This window comes from Schistocerca piceifrons, chromosome 8 (assembly GCF_021461385.2).
Source record: "Schistocerca piceifrons isolate TAMUIC-IGC-003096 chromosome 8, iqSchPice1.1, whole genome shotgun sequence".
In the NCBI taxonomy this organism is placed as follows: Eukaryota; Metazoa; Arthropoda; class Insecta; order Orthoptera; family Acrididae; genus Schistocerca; species Schistocerca piceifrons.
In genome coordinates this window covers 143493918-143518518 of record NC_060145.1, presented here as the reverse complement: position 1 = coordinate 143518518, position 24601 = coordinate 143493918, and the positions used below count along the sequence as shown (strand labels likewise).

General features: G+C 44.5%; 1 protein-coding gene across 1 annotated transcript in view; it reads right to left on the bottom strand.

Moving 5' to 3' along the window:
• Positions 1-24162, bottom strand: part of LOC124712523 (solute carrier family 35 member G1) — a 593502-nt gene extending 569340 nt beyond the window's left edge. Inside the window, exon 1 of the mRNA XM_047242834.1 lies at positions 23807-24162. The gene's annotated coding sequence lies outside the window, so the exon portion shown is untranslated. The remainder of the gene's footprint in view (positions 1-23806) is intronic.
• Between the last annotated feature and the right edge of the window lie 439 nt (positions 24163-24601).

The window sequence follows — 24601 nt, the reverse complement described above, 5'->3', positions numbered from 1 at the left end:
ACACGATAAATGAGTCTAATCTAAATCCGTAAATTCAATTAAATACCTAGGTATTACAATTACGAACAACTTAAACTGGAAGGAACACACACAAAATTTTGTGGGGTGGGCTAAACAATGGCTGCGGTTTATTGGCAGGACACTCAGAAAATGTAACAGACCTACTAAGGAGACTGCCTACACTACGCTTGTCCGTCCTCTTTTAGGATATTGCTGCGCGGTGTGGGATCCTTACCAGATGGGACTGACGGAGTACATCGAAAAAGTTCAAAGAAGGGCAGCATGTTTTGTATTATCGCGAAATATGGGCGAGAGTGTCACAGAAATGATACAGGATTTGAGCTGGACATGATTAAAAGAAAGGCGTTTTTCGTTGCGACGGAATCTTCTCACGAAATTAAAATCACTAAATTTTTCCTCCAAATGAAAAAAATATATTTTGTTGACACCGACCTACATAGGGAGGAACGATCACCACGATAGAATAAGGGAAATTAGAGCTCGTACGGAAAGATAGAGGTGTTCATTCTTTCCGCGCGCTATACGAGATTGGAATAACAGAGAAGTGTGAAGATGATTCGATGAACCCTCTGCCAGGCACTTAAATGTAATTTGCAGAGTATCCGTAGATGTAGATGTATATGTATCAATTTTTTGTCGAACGTCGTCGCAGGTGATGAAACACTGGCCCATGACATCGAACCAGAAACAGAATGGCAGTCCATGGAGTGGCGCCACACACACCTCTCCTGTTCAGAGACGCGCCCTCAGCTGGTAAATGCATGGCGACGGTCACCTGGGACTCTGAAGGCGTTATTCTGTTTGATGCCCTTTCTCATGGTGAAACTACCCAGTCCGAGGTGCATTGTGCTACCCTCAAAAAACGTTCAAATGTGTGTGAGTTCCTAAGGGACCAAACTGCTTAGATCATCGATCCCTACACTTACACACTCCTTAAACTAACTTAAAATAACTTGTGCTAAGAACAACACACACACCCATACCCGAGGGAGGACTCGAATCTCCGGCGGGAGGGGCCGCGCAGTCCGTGACATGATGCCTTAAACCTCGTGGCCACAACGCGACGCTGCTACCCTCAGGAAATTGGAAAAAAATGATTTCAGCGTGTACGTCGCACGATAATGCAAAACAACCTCTCCTTCTCCCTGACAACAAGGCTTCACACTAGTCTGCGCACGAGAGAGGAGCTCATAAAACATTCTCTCGACGATTCTGCACTACTGGCCATAAAAATTGCTACACCGGGAAGAAATGCAGATAATAAACGGGTATTAATTGGACAAATATATTATACTAGAACTGACATGTGATTACATTTTCACGCAAATTTAGGTGCATAGATCCTGAGAAATCAGTACCCAGAACAACCACCTCTGGCCGTAATAACGGCCTTGATACGCCTAGGCATTGAGTCAGACAGAGCTTGGATGGCGTGTACAGGTACAGCTACCCATGCAGCTTCAACACGATACCACAGTTCATCAAGAGTAGTGAATGGCGTATTGTGACGAGCCAGTTGCTAGGCCACCATTGACCAGACGTTTTCAATTGGTGAGAGACCTGGAGAATGTGCTGGCCAGGGCAGCAGTCGAACATTTTCTGTATCCAGAAAGGCCCGTACAGGACCTGCAACATGCAGTCGTGCATTATCCTGCTCAAAAGTAGGGTTTCGCTGGGATCGAATGAAGGGTAGAACCACGGGTGATAACAAATCTAAAACGTAGCGTCCACTGTTCAAAGTGTCGTCAATGCGAACAAGAGGTGACCGAGACGTGTAACCAGTGGCACCCCACACCATCACGCCGGGTGATCCGCCAGTATGGCAATGACGAATACACGCTTCCAATGTGCGTTCACCGCGATGTCGCCAAACACGGATGCAACCATCACGATGCTGTAAACAGAACCTGGATTCATCAGAATAAATGACGTTTCGCCATTCGCGCACCCAGGTTCGTCATTGAGTACACCATCGCAGGTGCTCCTGTCTGTGATGCAACGTCAAGGGTAGCCGCTGCCATCGTCTCCGAGCTGATAGTCGAGGCTGCTGCAAACGTCGTCGAACTGTTCGTGCAGGTGGTTGTTGTCTTGCAAACAACCTCATCTGTTGACTCAGGAATCGAGACGTGGCTGCACGATCCGTTACAGCCATGCGCGTAAGATACCTGTCATCTCGACTGCTAGTGATACTAGGCCATTGGGATCCAGCACGGCGTTCCGTATTACCCTCCTGAACCCACCGATTTCATATTCTGGAAACAGTCATTGGATCTCGACCAACGCGAGCAGCAATGTGGCGATACGATAAACCGCAATCGCGATAGGCTACAATCCGACCATTATCAAAGTCGGAAAAAGTGATGGTACACATTGCTCCTCCTTACACGAGGCATCACAACAACGTTTCACCAGGCAACGCCGGTCAACTGCTGTTTGTGTATGAGAAATCGGTTGGAAACTTTCCTCATGTCAGCTCGTTGTAGGTGTCGCCACCGGCGCCAACCTGGTGTGAATGCTCTGAAAAGCTATTCATTTGCATATCACAGCATCTTCTTCCTGTCGGTTAAATTTCGCGTCTGTAGCACGTCATCTTCATGGTGTAGCAATTTTAATGGCCAGTAGTGTAACTCATCCACCTCACAGCCCTGATGTCGCACTTTCCTACTTTCATCTCTTTGGCCCATGAAGAACGCACACCGCGGAAAGCAGTGTGCGGATGATAGGAAGGTTATTGATGCAGCAGGACACTTCCTCCGAAAGCGACCAGTAGAGTGGTACCAAGTGGGAACACAGGACCTTCGCCACGCGGTATTAGCCGAGCGGTCTAGGGCGCTGCAGTCATGGACTGTGCGGCTGGTCCCGGCGGAGGTTCGAGTCCTCCCTAGGGCATGGGTGTGTGTGTTTGTCCGTAGGATAATTTAAGTTAAGTAGTGTGTAAGCATAGGGACTGATGACCTTAGCAGTTAAATCCCATACGATTTCACACACATTTGAACATTTTTTGAACACAGGACCTTCTAGTAAGGTGGCGTAAGGCTGTCGCATTGAACGGAGATTGCGTTGAAAAATATATTGTTGTAACCAAAAGGGTGGGGAATAATATGATGTATTGGAATTCTGAATAAAATGAACCAGCTTTCAGAAAAAAATGTGTTGCATTACTTGTACGTCCCTCGTGTGAAGATCTTAGTGTGCTGTGAGAAGCACCGGGCCTCCTTTGTGAACAGAAATTACTTTTCTTTTGTAGAGCACAGAGCCCATTCTCTGTCAACATTTTACGCAAGGTGGGTGACGTCTGTGTTAAAAAGCTGTAAGAGGCCTTCTCGAGAGTTAACCTAAACTAATAGCAAACTAGGGGAAGTCAAGACGCCAACTTGCGAGAAGTGCGTTCATATAGGTGACCACATTGGATAAGACATTTGAACTGGTTGAAGAGTAGTACAGTACCTGAGAACTGATTAAGAGCTGCGAGCCTGAGTATATGTAAAGACTGGTTAACGTTGCGAAAGTTTTACATGCCGCGGAGATTTTCGACTTGCTAACAAATACACTCACGCTCATAAATTAAGGATAATTGCAGAATGCGGCGCCACACAACGTGACACAACACAAAACTGGCACTAATAGCATAGGTACATAGGGAACACTCACGACACAGATCTGTAAGTCCACTGTATTGGTAATAAATTGAGAAAACCGTCCCGAAACACAAGTGCTACAAAACGCCACTGTTTCCTGCGCATGTACCGCGACATCAATCTGCGATACGGTCACCATGCACACGTACACAGACCACACAACGGGTTGACATACTCTGGGTGGTCGAGCAGCTGCTGGGGTATAGCCTCCCATTCTTGCACCAGTGCCTGTCGGAGCTCCTGAAGTGTCCTAGGGGTTTGAAGATGTGCATCGATACGTCGACCGAGAACATTCCAGACGTGCTCGATAGGGTTTAGGTCTGGAGACCAGGCAGGCCACTCCATTGCCTGATACCTTCTGTTTCAAGGTACTCCTCCACGATGGCAGCTCGGTGGGGCCGTGCGTTACCATCCATCAGGAGGAAGGTGGGACCCACTGCACCCCTGAAAAGGCGGACACACTGGTGCAAAATGACGTCCCGATACACCTGACCTGTTACAGTTCCTGTGTCAAAGACATGCAGGGGTGTAGGTGCACCAATTATAATCCCACTCCACACCATCAAACCACGACCTCCATACAGGTCCCTTTCAAGGACATTAAGGGGTTGGCATCTGGTTCCTGGTTCACGCCAGATGAAAACCCGGCGAGAATCACTGTTCAGACTACACCTGGACTCGTCCGTGAACATAACCTGGGACCACTGTTCCAATGACCATGTACTGTGTTCTTAACATCAGGCTTTACGGGCTCTCCTGTGAGCAGCGATCAGTGGAATACACCTTGCAGGTCTCCAGGCAAATAAACCATGTCTGTTCAGTCGTCTGTAGACTGTGTGTTCCAGTAGCTGCGGTAAGGTCCCGAGCAAGGCTACCTGCAGTAATCCGTGGCCATCTGCGGGCTCTGATGGTGAGATATCGGTCTTTTTGTGGTGTTGTACACTGTGGACGTCCCATACTGTAGCTCCTGGACACGTATCCTCTCTGCTGGAATCGTTGCCATAATCTTGAGATCACACTTTGTGGCACACGGATTGCCCGTGCTACCTCCTGCTATGTTTGACCAGCCTCCAGTTGCCCTAGTATTCTACCCCTCATAACGTCATCAATATGTGTTCTTTGAGCCATTTTCAACACACAGTCACCATTAGCACGTCTGAAAACTTGGGCACACTTACTCGCTGCACCGTACTCTGATATGCACCAACACACCTCTGCGTATGTGGACTGCTGCCAGCGCCACCGTGCGACGACCGCAGGTCAAATGCACCGCATGGTCATACCCCGAGGTGATTTAAACCCGCAAACCGCCCACCAGAGCGTTGTTTCACCATGTAACAGCATTATCGTTAATTTATGAGCGTGAGTGTATATCACTGGCCCATACTTAGCAGAGCCCTTTCCATTGGTGCACGAGAATTGCACAGACACCCAGAGTGTGCAGAAAGAACTCATTTCTCCATAGAGAGAACACTGCTGCACTTCAGTTCGAGGCATGGGAGAGAGGACCTTGGTACGATATGCAGAGGAGGAGACTTGGATTCAGAAGATAGAAGACAACATTTTAGCTAGAACCTTCAGATGGTATGTCGCAGTCTGCGGCAGATCATGGCGCCCACTTCGGTTCACGCATCTGAGAACTAAGTTTGATGGGAGAGTACAAAATTGACGAGCATGGTATGAAAATTCAACTGCATTTATCAGCACGCTGTTAGGACTATCCACATTTCGGAATCCAATAATTTAGCGAGCGTCTGCAGACTCATTACGAATCAATCGGAAAGGTTAGTTCCATGTAGAGTTTTTCATTATTCTGGTGGACACAGGCAATCACTGCGCGATCATCACAGACTTACATCTCCATAGATCACGTATTATACTTTTGTCCCATCCACCTAAATTATACAAACTTTGCCTAGGTATTCCTGCGTTAGATTTATATTCACCCATTTAAGAATTGTTTTGTTATTCCGTGCACAGCTTGTGATCGAAATGATTCTGTAATAAACTGTTATTCATGTATGTCATCAGAGAACTTTATAACAAACAGAAACAACTGTTTGATCTCATAGTTAGATGAACACTCTGTTTCTAATCTTTTGTGAGGTACAGCATCCATGTCTCGTGTTCGCTAGGGCTACCCCTGTCCCGTAACTTATCCGCTGTGCAACACCCTTTTTATTAAACGCATGTGAGCCCGCGGCGAGCGATCTAACTGTCTGTCAGTCCAACTGATGTTGGTCATTCTGACAGCCATAGCGGTGTGTTGAAGGCTCAGCCCTGCCCTCAAACGATCCCGTTCCCAATCCATTACAGTCAAAGTGTTAACGATGGGAACAGCATCCACTACCTAAGATGAAGCATAAGAACCTGTTCAACTTTCCTTTTGTCATCAACTACTATCAAGGATAATGAATCCTTAAGCACTTGGCTTTATTAGACTGCTACTTCTGAAAGGTAAAATAGAATGTGGCCGTAAAAGAGGCTACCTGCATCTGTACTGATGTGGCGAAAGTTACGGGATACCTTCTAATATCGTGTCGGACCTCCTTTGCCCTGCGTAGTGCAGCAACTCGAAGTGGTATGGACTCCACAAGTCGTTGGTAGTCCCCTGCAGAAACATTTGAGCCATGCTGCCTCTATAGCCGTCCACAATTGCGAAAGTGTTGACGGCGCAAGATTTTGTGCCCGAGCTGACCTCTCGATAATGTCGCATAAATGTTTGGTGGGTGGCCAAATCATTCGTTCGAATTCTCAAGTATGTTCTTCAATTCTATGGCAAATAATTGTGGTCCAGTGACATGGCGCATTGTCATCTACGAAAATTCCATCGTCGTTTGGAAACATGAAGTCTATGAATGGCTGCAGATGGTCTCCAAATAACCGAACATAACCTTTGCTAGTAAATGATCGGTTCAGTTGGACAAGAGAACCCAGTTTATTCCATAATGGAGCCAACACCAGCTTGCGTAGTGCCTTGTTGACAACTTGAGTTCATGCCATGGTGAGGTCTGCACCACACTCGAACCCTACCATCAGCTCTTACCAACTGAAATCGGGCCTCGATTGAACAGGCCACTGTTTTCTAGTCGTCTACAGTCCAACCGATATGGTCACGAACTCATGAGGGGCGCTGCAGGCGATGTCGTGCTGTTAGCATAGGCATTCGCATTGATCCCTGCTGCCATAGCCAACTGACATCAGATTTCACTGCACTGTCCTGAAGCATACGTTCGTTGTACGTCCCACAACATTCGTTTTGATGAACCCAGATCAGGTTTGCGGGTACAAATAAGACCTGTTTCTGGTAACCGAGTCAGACGAGTTCGAATGTCCGTCAGAAAGCATAGACCTAGATGAGAGCCGCTAAGCGGCGCTCCTAATAATTGAGATCGGAACTGTCGCCGCCTCAGCCACGTCCCACGCACCAGCCTACTGGCGCACGCGGCCGCGCTAGGAAGCTAACAGGGCGGGGGTCTGGACCTCAGTCGTGTTCCAACTCTCGTATCGTTCCTTGTATGCAGCATTGCTCGGTTGCACATATTCCTACGTCTAGGCTCTCGATTTGGTTTACACTGTGGACTTGTCTTTCGGCCGTGTTGTCTTGGTGTTTGTCCATCGCTGTTGTCTTTGGTGGTTCTCGGCGACTCACCGTCGACGCCCTCGCACGGACGGCCAGCGACTCCCTGTCGTGTCAGATCCCGGTTACAATACTCTCCTTACTTGGAACAGCATTTGATAGGCCACTATCCCCTCTGATAAACTCCACACTATCAAGGAGACTATTTTGTATGGTACTGCTCCTTCAATTTCTCTCAGAATGAAGCCACTTTCCCGTGTCGCCTCCGCTACAGTCATACCAGATTAGCCCATAGTTTTATCTTAAGTAATGAGCCACCCCCATGTTGTAGTTGGTTGGTTGATTAGGGGGAGGGGACCAAACAGCGAGGTCATCGGTCCCATCGATTTAGGGAAGGATGGGGAAGGAAATCGGCCATGCCATTTCAAAGGAACCATGCCGACATTTGCATGAAGCGATTGAGGAAAATCACAGAAAACTTAAATCTGGATGGCCGGTCGCGGGTTTGAACCGTCGTCCTCCCGAATGCGAGTCTAGTGTGCTAACCACTGCGCAATCTCGCTCGGTACGTTGTAGTTGTGACGCCTTACACACAGTAGCTCATATTCTTGTAGAATGGCCTCTCCTTCTCCTTTGTTCTCAGATATAACGTTTTCAAGTAGTCTCAGGGTAGGGACGGGAGTGGAACGTCTCCCGCCGCATGCTGAGTCTGGGGGACCTCCGCCCCTAACTCTGCCAGCTGCCTTGCCCAATCCTCTTTTAGACTGTTTTAGTATCTTTTATACTGAGGAGCCAACAGTTATGGCATAAAGATATGCACATACACAGACGGCGGTAGAATCATCCACACAAGGCATAAAATGGCAGTGCAGTGGCCGAGCTGTCTTTTTGTACTCTGATGATCTATGTGAGAAGGTTTCCGATATTCTTAAGGCCGCACCACGGGAATTAACAGGCAGTGCGGAATTCCAGTAGGAGCTAGACGCATGGGACATTCCATTTCGGAAATCGTTAGGGAATTCAATATTCAGAGATCCACAGTGTCAAGAATGTGCCGAGAACACCGAATCTCAGGCATTACCTCTCACCACACACAAAGCTGTGGCCGACGGCCTTCACTTAGCGCCCGAGAGGAGCGGCGTTTGCATAGAGTAGTCAGCGCTAACAGACAAGCAACACTGAGTGAAATAACCGCAGAAATCAATGTAGGACGTACGACGAACGTATCCGTTCGGATACTGCGGTGAAATTTGGCGTCAGTTGGCTGTGGCAGCACACGACCGACGCGAGTGTCTTTGCTAACAGCACACCTCGCCTCTAGCCACTATTCTGAGCTCGTGACGATACAGGCTGGACCCTAGACGACTGGGAAACCGTGGCCTGGTCAGATGAGTCCCGATTTCTGTTGGTAAGAGCTGATGGTGGGGTTAGAGTGTGGCGCAGATCCCAAGAAGCCATGGACGCGAGTTGTGAGCCAGCTGGTGGTGCCTTTATAATGGTGTGGGCTGCGTTTACATGAAATGGACTAGGTCCTCTGGTCATCACAGATTGGAAACGGTTATGTTCGGCTACTTACAAGGGAACCTCCCCATCGCACCCCCCTCAGATTTAGTTATAACTTGGCACAGTGGATAGGCCTTGATAAACTGAACACAGCTCAATTGAGAAAACAGGAAGAAGTTGTGTGGAGCTGTGAAAAAATAAGCAAAATATACAAACTGGTCATCAGTTTTGGCCACATAAGCAACATGAAGGAGAACATGAGCTCAGGAGCGCCGTGGTCCCGTGCGATTAGTAGACGAAAGGACGTGCCTCTCCAATCGGAACCGAAAACATTTGATCGCAAGGTCATAGGTTAACCGATTCCTCTACAGGAAAACACATCTGATATATTCTATACGACACTGGTGACGGCATGTGCGTCATATGACAGGAATATGTTGTCGACCCACCTAACTTGTACACTTGGCGAATGGGTAAAAAGATTCTTCTACCTTGCCCGATTTAGGTTTTCTTGTGGATGTGATAATCATTCCCAAAAAAGTGATGAAAACATAAGAGTATGTCACATAAACTGAAAATAAAAAATTAAAGTTTTCACTCGATGGAAGATTTGAACCAAGGACCTTTCGCTCCACAGCTGCTCACGTTACCACGAGACCATGGCGCTGCTGCAGTCTCAGTGTCCTTAATGTTGCCTATCTTGCCATGAACTACTCAGTTTGTATATTTTGCTTATTTTTTCACAGTTCCACACAACTTCTTCCTGTTTTCTCAATTGATCTGTGTTCAGTTTTTCAAGGCCTATCCACTGTGCCAACTTATAACTAAATCTGAGGGGGGTACGATGGGGAGGTTCCCTTGTTAGAGACGCTCTGCAGCCATTCATGGGCTTCATGTTCCTATACAACCACGGAATTTTTATCGGTGACAATGCGCCATGTCACCGAGCTACAATTGTTCGCGATAGGTTTGAAGAACATTCTGGGCCATTCGAGCAAATGATTTGACCACCCAAATCGCACGATGTCAATCCCATCGAACATTTATGGGACATAATCAAGAGGTCAGTTCGTGCACAAAATCTTGCACCGTCAACACTTTCGCAATTATAGAGGCAGCACGGCCCAATATTTCTCCAATGGTCTTCCGACAACTCCCATACTAGGTTGAGTTGCTGCACTATGCCGGGAAAAAGAGTATCCGACACGATATTAGGAGATATCTCGTGACTTCTGTCACCTCAGTGTCTGTTGCCCCATGCCGGTCATTTACAGGTTCATTATGACTAATTTTCTCTGATCAAGAGTTCCTCTAAGGAATAGAAAGAGTTGCTAAGGAAGTGCATAAGAAAACACTTCTGTTATCTGTCAGACATGGTTTGAACAGTCTCTCAGAGTTTCTGCAACATTTGAGCTCCTTACATGAAAACATAAGATTTACTATGGAGATGGAGAAAGATGGTTTCTTCCATTTTTAGAAGTCTTGGTGCGACGGAAGAGCGATGGCACACCTGGGTATTCGGTGTTTCGAAAGTCCACTCATACAAACTTGTATCTGCAAGCTACTAGTTGTCACCATCCGCTAAAAATGATGGGCGTTTGTGACCTTAACCTAACGAGCTCATAGCATTTCGGATGCCGAAACTCTGCAAACGGAACTGGACCACCTGCAAGCTGTTCCAGAACAATGGAGATTTCTCGCAGCAAGCACAGAGAGCGCTACAGACGTACGAACGAAAGGACAAACAAGAGGATGAGGCCTTCAAAACGACTGCTTATTCTTCTGTTAAAATCTCGGCGCTATTGGGATCTGTTACAGACGACTTAGAGTTGTTCAAGGCAGATGTTTACAGAATTCCCTGCGAATACGGCAAATCTTGCATAGGACAACGTTATGTACAAAGCAAAAATGCATCATAGAACATCAGCGGCATACTCGCCTCCTCCAACCCAAGAAGGAAGCTATCGCCGAACATTGTATTATCACTGGTCACTTGATGAAACACGACCAAACGAAAATTGTGGCCCATACGTCAAACCTTTGGAGCTCCATCGTCAATGAATCAGTGGAAATACGAATGTCTGAGTCCTTTATTAATCGAGTCGGCGGTTTCCAGTTAAATTCTGCACAGAATTCCGTCATAGAAAAACTTCGTACCCTGCGTAGCCGACGTCGTTTGCCATGCGAAGGCAACCGATCTGATATCGATGAAGCCAGCTTTCACCACGGATGGTGCGCGGCGCAGCGCACACACTTGCAGACAAACAGCGCTTGCGCAACGCCAACTCTACACGACGCATGTGCCGGCGGGGTCTTAAATACGTGGATTTGGCGCCTTTCCTGTCAGTATTCACCTGAAGATGGCCAGAAGACTCTGCGCCGAAATATCACGGCAATAAGTTGCAGACATCTGGCAGTTCGCCCGGAGTTTTATGGAACGAACTGTACGCCGGGAAAGTTTTAAATCTCACATCTGCAAGATTTGTGAGTGTAAACGCACACAGTTCTAATTACTCGCTTTTGTGCAGTGCATACTTTTTCCTTGACGAGCACGGTGGTGAAGCTAATTGATCGGTAGCTGTCGATGGGCGTTGCGTCTTGTCTGGTTTAAGGACTGCGTCTATGATACTTTCTGCCTCTGCGAAGGAAAAACACCTTCTAGCCAACTACAGTTGAATACCCTGAGTAGACGGAGTCTTTGGCTAGACACTGGATAATCCGATCATGAATCGAGTCAGGGCCTGAGGCAGAACCGTGTGACGAGTCAAGAGCCTGAAACAGTTAACAGTCGTTATAAAATTCGGTGTGAAGGGGTTTAAAGGATAGGGGGACGTCTTCGACTTGTCTCTTATCTTTATAAGCAACAGAGAATGAAGAAAGAAATGGAAGGGATGGATGGAAATTTGTGACCTCCAGCACACAGGCCATTGTGCTAATACAATGGCGAAAGTTGAAAATTTGTGCTGGACCCGGACTCGAAACCAGATTTACTGCTGCTCACGAGAGGTTGCATCAACTGCTTCGGCCATCCGGACATGATCCGTCTCAAATTTCCAACTTATCCCACAGTGCAATGCAGCGCCCCTTGTCCATTGACCCCCTACTTTCAAATAATTGATTCCTGTAGGTGTTCGGATATTGGTGCATCCGCACTGAAACAAACGTCAAGTAGCTAGATGTATAGCTGTATATTTGGGTGATGTCTTCTGTCGAACACGTCGGACGTGTCAGACACCACTCAAATACACTGACGGAAAAAATGCAATAAATAATTAACGTAAAGACGTAAACTAATGAAATTTCAGGAGTACAAATGTCTAGGTAACATATTTAAGCGATTAACATTGCAAACACACAGGGTAATATAAGCGCGAGAAGACCAATTGCAAATGTGAAATGATGGTACAATAAAAACAGGTGTAACTGCGAGAATGTTGAAAGCAAGCATGCAGACGTGCATTCATTGCGTTGTACAGGTATCGGATGTCATTTTGTGGGATGGAGTTCCATGCCTGTTGCAACTGATCCGACAATACAGGGATGGTTATGCTGTTTGTGGATGATGCTGGAGTTGTCGCCCAATGATGTCCCACATGTGCATGCAAGCATGCAAACGTGCATTCATTGCGTTGTACAGGTATCGGATGTCATTTTGTGGGATGGAGTTTCATCCCTGTTGCATTGATCCGTTCATACAGGGATGGTTATGCTGTTTGTGGATATTGCTGGAGTTGTCGCCTGATGATGTCCCACATGCCCCACACGTGCATGCAAGCATGCAAACGTGCATTCATTGCATTGTACAAGTATCAGATGTCATTTTGTGGGATGGAGTTCCATGTCTGTTGCAGTTGATCCGTTGATACAGGGATGGTTATGCTGTTTGTGGATGATGCTGGAGTTGTCGCCCGATGATGTCCCACATGTCCCACACGTGCATGCAAGCATGCAAACGTGCATTCATTGCGTTGTACAGGTATCGGATGTCATTTTGTGGGATGGAGTTCCATGCCTGTTGCAATTGATCCGTTGATACAGGGATGTTTATGCTGTTTGTGGATGATGCTGGAGTTGTCACCCGATGATGTCCCACACGTGCATGCAAGCATGCAAACGTGCATTCATTGCGTTGTACAGGTATCGGATGTCATTTTGTGGGATGGAGTTCCATGCCTGTTGCAATTGATCCGTTGATACAGGGATGGTTATGCTGTTTGTGGATGATGCTGGAGTTGTCGCCCGATGATGTCCCACATGTGCTTAATTGGAGACAAATCTGGTGACTGAGCATGCTGGGATACAGAAGCGGTATATAGAGAATATTATCCTGTTGGAAAACATCCCCTGGAATGCTGTTCCTGAATGGTAGCACAACAGGTCGAATACCAGACTGAAGTAGAAATTTGCAGTCAAAGTGCGTGGGATTAGCACGCGAGTACTCCTCCTATCACACCAAATCGCACCCCAGACCATTACTCAAGGTGTAGATATAGTGTATCTAGTATGCAGAGAGGTTTTTTGGGTGCCCTCAATTGGCCTCCTTCTAACCAACACACGGCCATCATTGGTGCCAAGACAGAACCAGTTTTCATCAGAAAACACAACAGACCTTCACCCTGCGCTACAGAGAGCTCTCCCTTGGCACGGCGGTGTTTTGGGTCAATGGAATACACTTTACAGGGCGTCTGGCTCAGAGCTGTCCTTGAAGTAACTGAGTTTTAACAGTTTTTGTCACTGTGATGCCAACTGCTGCTCAAATTCCTGCTGCGGATGCAGTACTATGCGCCTGAGTCATATATCGAACACGGTGGTCTTCCCTCTCGGTAGTGCCACATGGTCGTCTAAAGCCCGGTCTTCTTGAGACCATACATTCTCGTGACCACCGCTGCCACCAGTCATGTATAGTGGTTAGATTAGATTAGATTAGATTAGATTAATACTAGTTCCATGGATCATGAATACGATATTTCGTAATGATGTGGAACGAGTCGAATTTTCCAATACATGACATAATTAGGTTAATTTAACAACATACTTAAGTTAATATAACAACTTTATTTTTTGTGTTTTTTTTGTTTTTCTTTATTTTTTATTTTTATTTTTTTTTATTTTTTTAATATTTTTGTTTTGTTTTTTTTCTTTTTTTTTTCTTAATTTATATCTAAAAATTCCTCTATGGAGTAGAAGGAGTTGTCATTCAGAAATTCTTTTAATTTCTTCTTAAATACTTGTTGGTTATCTGTCAGACTTTTGATACTATTTGGTAAGTGACCAAAGACTTTAGTGCCAGTATAATTCACCCCTTTCTGTGCCAAAGTTAGATTTAATCTTGAATAGTGAAGATCGTCCTTTCTCCTAGTATTGTAGTTATGCACACTGCTATTACTTTTGAATTGGGTTTGGTTGTTAATAACAAATTTCATAAGAGAGTATATATACTGAGAAGCTACTGTGAATATCCCTAGATCCTTAAATAAATGTCTGCAGGATGATCTTGGGTGGACTCCAGCTATTATTCTGATTACACGCTTTTGTGCAATAAATACTTTATTCCTCAGTGATGAATTACCCCAAAATATGATGCCATATGAAAGCAATGAGGGAAAATAGGCGTAGTAAGCTAATTTACTAAGATGTTTATCACCAAAATTTGCAATGACCCTTATTGCATAAGTAGCTGAACTCAAACGTTTCAGCAGATCATCAATGTGTTTCTTCCAATTTAATCTCTCATCAATGGACATACCTAAAAATTTGGAATATTCTACCTTAGCTATATGCTTCTGATTAAGGTCTATATTTATTAATGGCGTCATACCATTCACTGTACGGAACTGTATGTACTGTGTCTTATCAAAATTCAGTGAGAGTCCGTTTACAAGGAACCACTTCGTAATTTTCTGAAAGACAGTATTGACAATTTCATCAGTTAATTCTTGTTTCTCAGGTGTGATTACTATACTTGTATCATCAGCAAAGAGAACTAACTTTGCCTCTTCATGAATATAGAATGGCAAGTCATTAATATATAATAAGAACAACAAAGGACCCAAGACTGACCCTTGTGGAACCCCATTCTTGATAGTTCCCCAGTTTGAGGAATGTGCTGATTTTTACATGTTACGAGAACTACTTATTTCAACTTTCTGCACTCTTCCAGTTAGGTACGAATTAAACCATTTGTGCACTGTCCCACTCATGCCACAATACTTGAGCTTGTCTAGCAGAATTTCATGATTTACACAATCAAAAGCCTTTGAGAGATCACAAAAAATCCCAATGGGTGGTGTTTGGTTATTCAGATCATTCAAAATTTGATTGGTGAAAGCATATATGGCATTTTCTGTTGAAAAACCTTTCTGGAAACCAAACTGACATTTTGTTAGTACTTCATTTTTACAGATATGTGAAGCTACTCTTGAATACATTACTTTCTCAAAAATTTTGGATAAAGCTGTTAGAAGGGAGATTGGATGGTAATTGTTGACATCAGATCTATCCCCCTTTTTATGCAAAGGTGTAACAATAGCATATTTCAGTCTATCAGGGAAAACGCCCTGTTCCAGAGAGCTATTACACAGGTGGCTGAGAATCTTACTTATCTGTTGAGAACAAGCTTTTAGTATTTTGCTGGAAATGCCATCAATTCCATGTGAGTTTTTGCTTTTAAGCAAGTTTATTATTTTCCTAATTTCAGAGGGAGAAGTGGGTGAGATTTCAATTGTATCAAATTGCATAGGTATGGCCTCTTCCATTAACAGCCTAGCATCTTCTAATGAACACCTGGATCCTACTATATCCACAACATTTAGAAAATGATTATTAAAAATATTTTCAACTTCTGACTTTTTGTTCGTAAAGCTTTCATTCAATTTGATGGTAATACTGTCTTCCTTTGCTCTTGGTTGACCTGTTTCTCTTTTAATAATATTCCAAATTGTTTTAATTTTATTATCAGAGTTGCTGATTTCGGACATGATACACATACTCCTGGATTTTTTAATAACTTTTCTTAATATAACACAGTCTCTCTGCAGTACTGCAGAAGGAACATCCAGCTTCTCGTAGCCAGTTACACGACCTCGTTCAAATTCAGTGATGTAATGATAATGGCGTCTTTGTCACTTTAAAGGCATTCCAGATTAACACCAACTCACCACGTCCAGTATCAAAGGTAATTACCGCTTTTGAGTGTTACAGCGTGTATTTAAAGCAAACTTTATCTACATCCTCTTGTGATGCTAGTAGCGGCACACTTGTGCGACTGGCGCTAAACTGGAATTGACACCATGTTTCGGATGTAAAAACAAACACACCAACTTTCTTTTTATGTCGCACAACTCCTTCTTGGTGTTGCGATTTCTTCCCGTCATTGCATATACGTAGTCTTTAAGGTAGCCAGGTAAGAGGAGGCTACTGATGCTGTCACGTAGTGACACACGCGTTGTTTAGCAAGAATGGACACATTGGTAGATGCACCACCATGAAGGTGGAGACCTGAGGCAGTTGTTGATCTTTGCCAGTTCAGTAGACTATGGAGCTTAGTCCCCACCCGGGATCAAGAAGCACACATACCGAAGAGGTAGACGTAGTGCTCCCAGCACTCCTTACCACGTTCAGTTAAAAGTGAGCATTAGCTCGGATCGCTTAAAAATGATGAGTGTGGTCTCTAAAAGGTATCGCTTGAGACTTTGCAGGGCACTTCGTCGATCCTAAATAACTGTTACAATGTCTTTGGTCCACCATGGCACTGGCCAGAAACAGAGTGGTCCCATAGAAAGAGGGATAGCAGTTCCAACAGCGTGGATGATTGCGTTGGAAACGTCTCCCATTACGTTGTCGATGCCGTCTGACAGACAGGGGATGGCGGTGATGGCAGAGGTATACAACTGCATGTCAGCTCTTCGAAGAGCCCATCGTAGTAAATGGTCTGCTGGATGGTGACAAGGAAATGGTAGGGTCACCAGAAAGAGGACACTGTCACAAATATTGTCGTGCAGTGGCCATTGTAATAAAGCCACGAGACTGGGGGAAAAGATCACATGGCTGATAACCGAAAAGGTGCCAGGGCGGCACAAAAGTCTGTAGCAGCGATGTAACTGAGGAGACACAGATCAAGATCAGAAACAAGCTGGGCAGTCAGAAGACCCATACCACATGAAATGGTACATACCCACAGGGCTTAGCGCACAATGAAATTCCCAAGTAAGGAAGATGGGGGTGGAGAAGGTGTTTGGATTAAAGTGGTTACCTCAAGATAAGTAAATGCACTGCCTGGAAGTAAATAAATATTAAAAATGGTTATTGGCGGGATCGTTTGCACTCGCACTGCTATTGCTTCCAAGTATGTCCGCTCAGTGACGACAGCTGTGCTAAAATGCACACATCCCTCCAGACACTCCCTTGGAGTCAGCATGATTCTGAAGGAATGCACGGTAACCTCAAAGAGTTGGAAAATGGTTATCAGTGACGTGAGTTTCTTGGAGAGCAACACAGATCCCAGAACAATAGGCAAAGTAGTAGTTGCAGCTCGTAGTGATAAACTATGCTCTAGAAGCGAATGCCCCTCAAAAGCAAGGATGAATGCGCCAGCGTCAACCTTGTTGTCTGGTTAGTCGCGATGTACACAATGTGTGAAGAGGACCCGTCCTCTCTGTGTGTTCGCGTGGTTCTTCATCCATCTGCAACCTTAGGTCTCGGTCAAAAATTAATTGCTGAACCATGTAGAAGATCTTATAGGGTGTTACAGTTACAGGTACATCAACAAGTTGTATATGAGAGAGTAGCACCTGGACTGGGTAGGATTTGCTGTCTTAATTAAGATGGAACCAATTCTTCATTTACTAAGGGAAGAGAGTTCGCCAAAGTTTCTTTGTAGAGACTACAAAGAACTTTGACTTAGAAGAGAGAAAGGATCCTCTATCTTTTCGGGCACAAATCAGAAATTGAGGGGATAAGTGTCTGGAAGTCTCATGCTGTTGTTTTCTTCCTATGGTGCGACCAATGGAGGGAAGTTCCTTGGGTCGTAACGATCTGCACTGAATTGTGATCCTTCTGAAGAGCTTGATGTCGTTTCATGGTGCCAGATATCCGCCACGGTACTCCTGCTACGAACGAGGCTTCTCCCGAGAGGGGACACGCAGCCAGAGTGAAGACCACCTGGCGTCTTGGCCAGTGCACAGAGTTTCGGGTGCCCCCAAAGAGGCAGGTACCAACTCCTCGGCACACGTGGGGCGGTGACATCTCGGACAACAATAATGTGATCCCTGAGTGGTCAGAGGGCTACAAACGGACGGGTATCTGACGTCCACCTACATGGACTGGCTACCGTGCTAGTTATTGGGCGACATTCCCCGCATCGTACGCAAATTCTGTAAACAAATTTTGAAATGGTGGAAGCCAAACCCACACGTGGCACAGAACATAATTAACCGAAATATGGTTTCATAAAATAAAGGCAACGAAGTAGGAAAATCCATACTCGACGTCCTATCAACAGGGAATCTGTCCTGGAGAATAAATCTGAGAAAACATATAGTCAGAGTGTTAAATTGCAACAACGGAAAGGGGAGAAATTCTACAGTGGTCCCTTGCTCTCCAGGCACGTAACCACAAAACAACTTTGAGTCCCATGAAGAGGAGGGGTGGGGGTGTGGATGCTGCATATGTTTTGTGTTGAACCCTTGTTACAAAGTTTGATTCTCGCTGCGCTGACAGTTGGGCTGCACTATTTTCTTCCTGTATAACTCCCTGCCCGTCTCAATCAAGTTCATTTCTGTTGCCTATAATCTTCTCTCTCTTACGTTAAAATCGATACACTTTTTTACAGTTATGTTGAGATAGCCATATATTATTGTAAAATTTCGTGGTCTCCCTCCATACTTCTTCTTTTTTATAATTTCTGCAAAGTGAAACATTAATGTAAGTAAATCTTTCTACATTACTTACAGAGTCATTTTCTTCTCGGAATCCTAAGGCGCATCCTAGGAAGGTGAACGAATTTACTCTATTTGCTTATGTCCAACCAATACTAAGGATGTGCCCTGGGGCCCATCAGCGGCTTTATGATTATTGCACACTATGAGTAATTATTACTTGGTCATGAGCTCATAAAGCAGCCATATATGCAGCGATACGTACATTGTGAATGTAGTTCTTATCCTTCTCTGCCAGATTCTGTGACACAAATAAAAACTAAAACGTAAAGGAAGCACTGCACTTTTCCGTAAATTTAACTCTGTTTTCTGTTAAAATCTCCATTTCCTGCATCGCCAGTTTTTAATCTCTGTACATAATTTTCTTGTATTGTATTCCAGGTAAATTCCATTACTCCAGACATACTTGATTACTTATTATTAACTACATTCGATTGTATATTTCGCAAATTGGAGCTGAGTTAATTCCTGACATTCTCGATATCTTCTTCATTAACTGGCTTTGTGAAAATGCGCAGTTGTACCTGCATGCCAGCGAATAAAATTTCATTCATGCAACATCACTGTTTCAAGCCGTTCATTTTCCATTTTTGTATAACGTGTCTTCACAATAAAGGAAAAGTATTTATTTAATGTTCGAAGCCGAAAAACACCGGCATATATGAAAGTCCACCCATTAGAATTATTCAAAAGATCGTTCATAAATTGAAGTAGTTAGTAATGAGGCAGACGAACAACAAATTTCGACTGAAAACTTAAATTGTAAGACGAAAAACTCCATCACTACTCCCTGTCAGAATTTCAGATCGATACTCGACTGTGTTTTCGCAAAGTTTATTCATTAATACAAAGTCCATGGCGCTGTTAACACGCAGTCTCGATTCGTTACACACGGTGCAAGTCGTAAAGAAATTAACTCACTGCCATTGAAATACTGTCATTGCTGTAGGAATACGCTTCTGAAATTTTATAATTTTATTATTAATAAAAACATTGTCTTTTGTGGACAATGTTCAGGCATTTATACCGACTGTAGCCCTAAAGCAAAACTTCGACAGTTAAGACGAATTGCGAAGACATTCACATCATACTGAATATTTAAATTTAGAATGAATGTACCAATCGCCGGCTGATGTGGCCGAGCGGTTCCAGGCGCTTCAGTCTGGAACCGCGCGACCGCTACGGTCGCAGGTTCGAATCCTGCCTCGGGCATGGATGTGTGTGATATCCTTACGTTAGTTAGGTTTACCTAGTTCTAAGTTCTAGGGGACTGATGACCTCAGATGTTAAATCCCATAGTGCTCAGCCATTTGAACCATTTTGTACCAATCAATTAGCAACGTGAATGGGGCATCATTACGTACACTAGCAAAGTGCGATCAGACATCGAGATCCGCACATTAGTTTCACTTAGCCGGCCGGAGTGGCCGTGCGTTTCTAGGCGCTGCAGTCTGGAGCCGAGCGACCGCTGCGGTCGCAGGATCGAATCCTGCCTCGGGCATGGATGTGTGTGATGTCCTTAGGTTACTTAGGTTTAATTAGTTCTAAGTTCTAGGCGACTGATGACCTCAGAAGTTAAGTCGCATAGTGCTCAGAGCCATTTGAACCATTTGAAGCTTCAGTTATTTACAATTTTGCCTGCTGTGGATGATACGTGGTAGTCTTGCTTCTTGAGGCTAAATGCCTCCGGCACTGCATTGATATTTATTTCCTCTCTCCTATTATTCCGGACTTTGGACTGACATTGCACGAGTTATCAGTATTTGTTTACATTCATGAGTGACATGTAATTAGATAGACTCATAAACACACATACAGCTGTGATATATTATCGCTTGTCCTCGTGCTAATTCATTTTACGTTTCGAATCGCGGAAAAGCAAAGAGTTTCGTTCATTATCTACAAAAATAGAGATTTGTGAATGCGCAATGAATGGAGGCTTCAGCATACTGTTGTACGTTTGAGAACAGTATCATTGTAAAAAGACAAAGTGCGGACACAACAAATTGGAAATAATCGGAGATTTATTATTCAGAGATTTTATTTCATTTTGACATGTATTGTCTTCTGTAGGAATAGGGAACATTTTCTTAAACAATCTCTGTCAACACTTTAACACTGAAAACTAAACTGGGCGAGTATTGCTCAAAACTGTTAGCTATTATCGGCAGTGATGTAGACGGTAACATTCACAACTGGCAAGTTTTCAGCCAATCCGAAGTGTTAGAAACTGTGCACAGAAATAGGTTTGCCCGTCTCTTGCGCAGTTTCTCTCATTTATAGTCGATTTTTATCCATGGGCCGTACATCATATGAATGCCGACTACACTATGAAGAAAGACCATCGCAGTTGTTTTCATTCTCAGAACAACCGACAGTTCTCAGGAGCAACTAGTAACAATCGGTTTCTGAGCTGTGCAGTAAAGGTTTTCTTCTGAAAGAATTCTAAAATGTTAACTGTTCCTTGAGCCCAATTCCACCAAAGTAAATCAAGTGAATTTTTATATTACTCCCTCAGAACTCCGTATTACTGGTTGTATAATGGAGTATGAGATTTTCACTCTGGTAGAGCACTTGCCCGCGAAAGGCAAAGGTCCCGAGTTCGAGTCTCGGTCCGTCACACAGTTTTATCTGCCAGGAAGTTTCATGTATGTATTAGTATACGCATACATGGTCTGGTTTAGCGACGAAGCCTACTTTCATTTGGATGGGTTCGTCAATAAGCAAAACTGGCGAATTTGGGGGACTGAGAATCCGCATTTCGCGATCAAGAAATCTCTTCATCCTCTACGGGTGACTGTGTGGTGTGCAGTGTACACTCACCGAATAAAATGTAAATGTCGTGTGACTAGGGCCTCCCGTCGGGTAGATCGTTCGCCTGGTGCAAGTCTTTCGATTTGACGCCACGTTGGCGACTTGCGCGTCAATGGGGATGAAATGATGATGATTAGGACATCACAACACCCAGTCCCTGAGCGGAGAATACCTCCGACCCAGCCGGAAATCGAACCCGAGTCCTTAGGATTGACATTTTGTCGCGCTGACCACTCAGCTACCGGGGGTAGACAGTCACGGAATAATCGATGCGATTTTCCTTGATGGTACGGTGACTACCGAACGGTGCGTGAAGGTTTTGGAAGATAACATCATCTCCATTATCCAAAGTGACCCTCATTTCGACAAGATGTGGATCATGCAAGACGGAGCTCGACCCCTACGAAGCAGGAAAGTGTTTGATGCCCTGGAGGAGAGCTTTGGGGACCGCATTCAGACTCTTGGGTACCCAGAGGCCACTGGCATAGGCCTGGATTGGCCGCCGTATTCTCCGGCTCTGAACACGTGCGATCCCTTTTTTGTGGGGCTATAATAAAGACAACGTGTACAACAGTAAACTCAAAACCATTGCTGAGCTGAAAACAGCCATTCAGAAGGTCATCGACAACATCGATATCCCGACACTTCGGTGAGTCATGCAGAATTTCGCTATTCGTCTGCGCGCCATATCGTCGCCAATGATAGCAGGCATATCGAACATGTCATAACCTAAATCCGAATATCTGAAGTAACATTTACATGTTGAATGCACGCCGTAGTTTGTAATTAATTTACGTTTTTTTCATATAGTTCAACAATTGTAACCGTATATAAACAACTGACAGCCAGTTTAGGCCGAACCTATATTTCCAATAATATTTTGTTTCATTCTGGAAAAAGAATCACCATCACAGTAAATTCGGAAAGTGAAGTAGAGGAATAGGATGAAAGAAAAGAACAACAGAAAAGCAAAACTAAATCAACTAAAACCCCACTGGCCAAAATATATAATTGAGTTTTGTAGCCTTAGACTGTTTAAATTCTGGACTCACAGACAGTATCCTAACACTCGAAGGGCGACAATAATGATTCCTCTATCGAAAGTTGGCAAGAACTATACAAGTCAAAATAGTTGCTGAGTGTCGTCTATGCCAACCGCAAGGGAAAGTCTAGCGGAATATAAACTGCCGCCTCGTGTACACGCTTCCCAAGTGCCAGAAACGGCTTGTGCTAAAAAAAGATCAGATCGAGGTGCAGAGGACTGGCTTGCTGGAGCCTTACATTTGCGTTCCCAATGTAAGGCGTGTTCTGTTTGCGTTACTTCGGATAAACATTCTTTCAAGAAGTTTCGCAATGAATCAAGTATTACTGTTTCCTACTTTTTAAATACGGTAACCGGTAATGTGGTTTTCTGTAATTTACTATATTGTTGACAGGTTGCAATCAACATTCTTGGGCACTTCACTAAATGAAACGAAGTATGTATTACATTAGTAAACTAAAATAAAGTAACATTTATTTTTACTCACGTGTCACGTTGTCTCTTTAGCAACCTTACGTGGCAAACAACGAGACAATTAGCTAACAGAAGATGCCACGAGCTTGTGAATTCGATCCTTCCATCGGGGCACATGCGAGTGGAATGCAAGGAAAGCAAATAACGCTGTAGCAGTCATCCTCCGACAACAGCTTGTAGCGTATTAGTATACATTTAGTCGTCTAAATACCATAAATGTTCACTATTTTGATACTAAATAGGGCGGTGAATGACACGCGTACACACTCATTTCTCACCAGGATAAGGATAATTACATGTGTCCTGCAATACGGTCTTTCAATACTGACGTCGACGTATACGTATCGAAGTTGATACACAGCTGAAGGCGGGGGAAGTGAGTTCAAATCCAAGACCAGCCCTTAACGTGTTCTGTTATTTGTCCCCACCTCTGTGACAGAATGGTACGGTAATTCCCTTTGTAAGGCAATGGCGAAATTTTTTGTCTAGAACACGAGTTAATAAAACAGAATATCAGAAGCCAACTGCGCTCCAGTTATGTATGGCGTGAAACACGGGCATCAGCATACCTTACCAATAATACATTCACAGCATTGACAACGCACAGCACTTTTTCAGCTCTTGACTATCACTTTTTCAGCTCCGACTATGTCTGAGCTCGGTGTTTACTGCGAATTTTGTGAAGCACCACCCAAACATTAATCTAAGTTTCTGTGCAAGTCTGCATTGCTCTAACAGCAACATTGCCGCACGCAGTTAACTACAGAAACAGGCTCCTTCCCGCAGCTACGTTACTTACCTCAGGACAGACAACTGCAGGGAGCCAATAAAAAATTGGAGCTGTCAGAGCCCAGTGTTTGTTTGTTCCTAATCACATATAGCAGACGTCGGTCGGTAAATGAAACTTCAGGACACTACTTTTGTAGGTTAAAAACAGCTCCTCATATCTCTGCCCACCTCGTACGATCGAATACTTCAAAAGACCGTTACCTTCGTCACGACAGACGCGCTAGCGCCCTACTCACGTGTATTACGGAATCAAGCGTTATTTCGATCAGGTTGTCAGTCGTGTGTTTACCGCCGCCTCCCCGCGGACGCTGAAAACTGGAGACTGCGGCTCGCCTGCTTTTGTCGGCCGTCACATGGCCAGCTGCGGGCTGTATCGATCACCGCAGACGAAGCAGTGACTGCCGCATCTCTATGACCGTAGTTCGCTGAATGCCCAGCAGGCGGCAGCGCCAGTGAACCCTCTGCGATTCACCGCCGCCTCTACAGCGAGACTTATTTTCAAACAAAAGATATGCGCCCACTATTAGCAATCAAAAGCTTTTTAGCATCCATAGACCACAGCGACGTTTATTCTGATTCTTTTTATTGGTGTCCAGTGTCGCACTATATAGCCAGTATTTTGTTGTGCAACTGTTATGTAAAGTACAAATAGCGATACTGGCTATCGGCTTTGACCAGTGACAGAAATGTATCAGAGGACGTAAACAACATAGCGACTATATAGGCCGTTGTACACGAACAAGCAATTTGGCAAACTTTGCAATGTTTGTCAAATATAAACCACGTATGGCGCTGTTTGACTCAT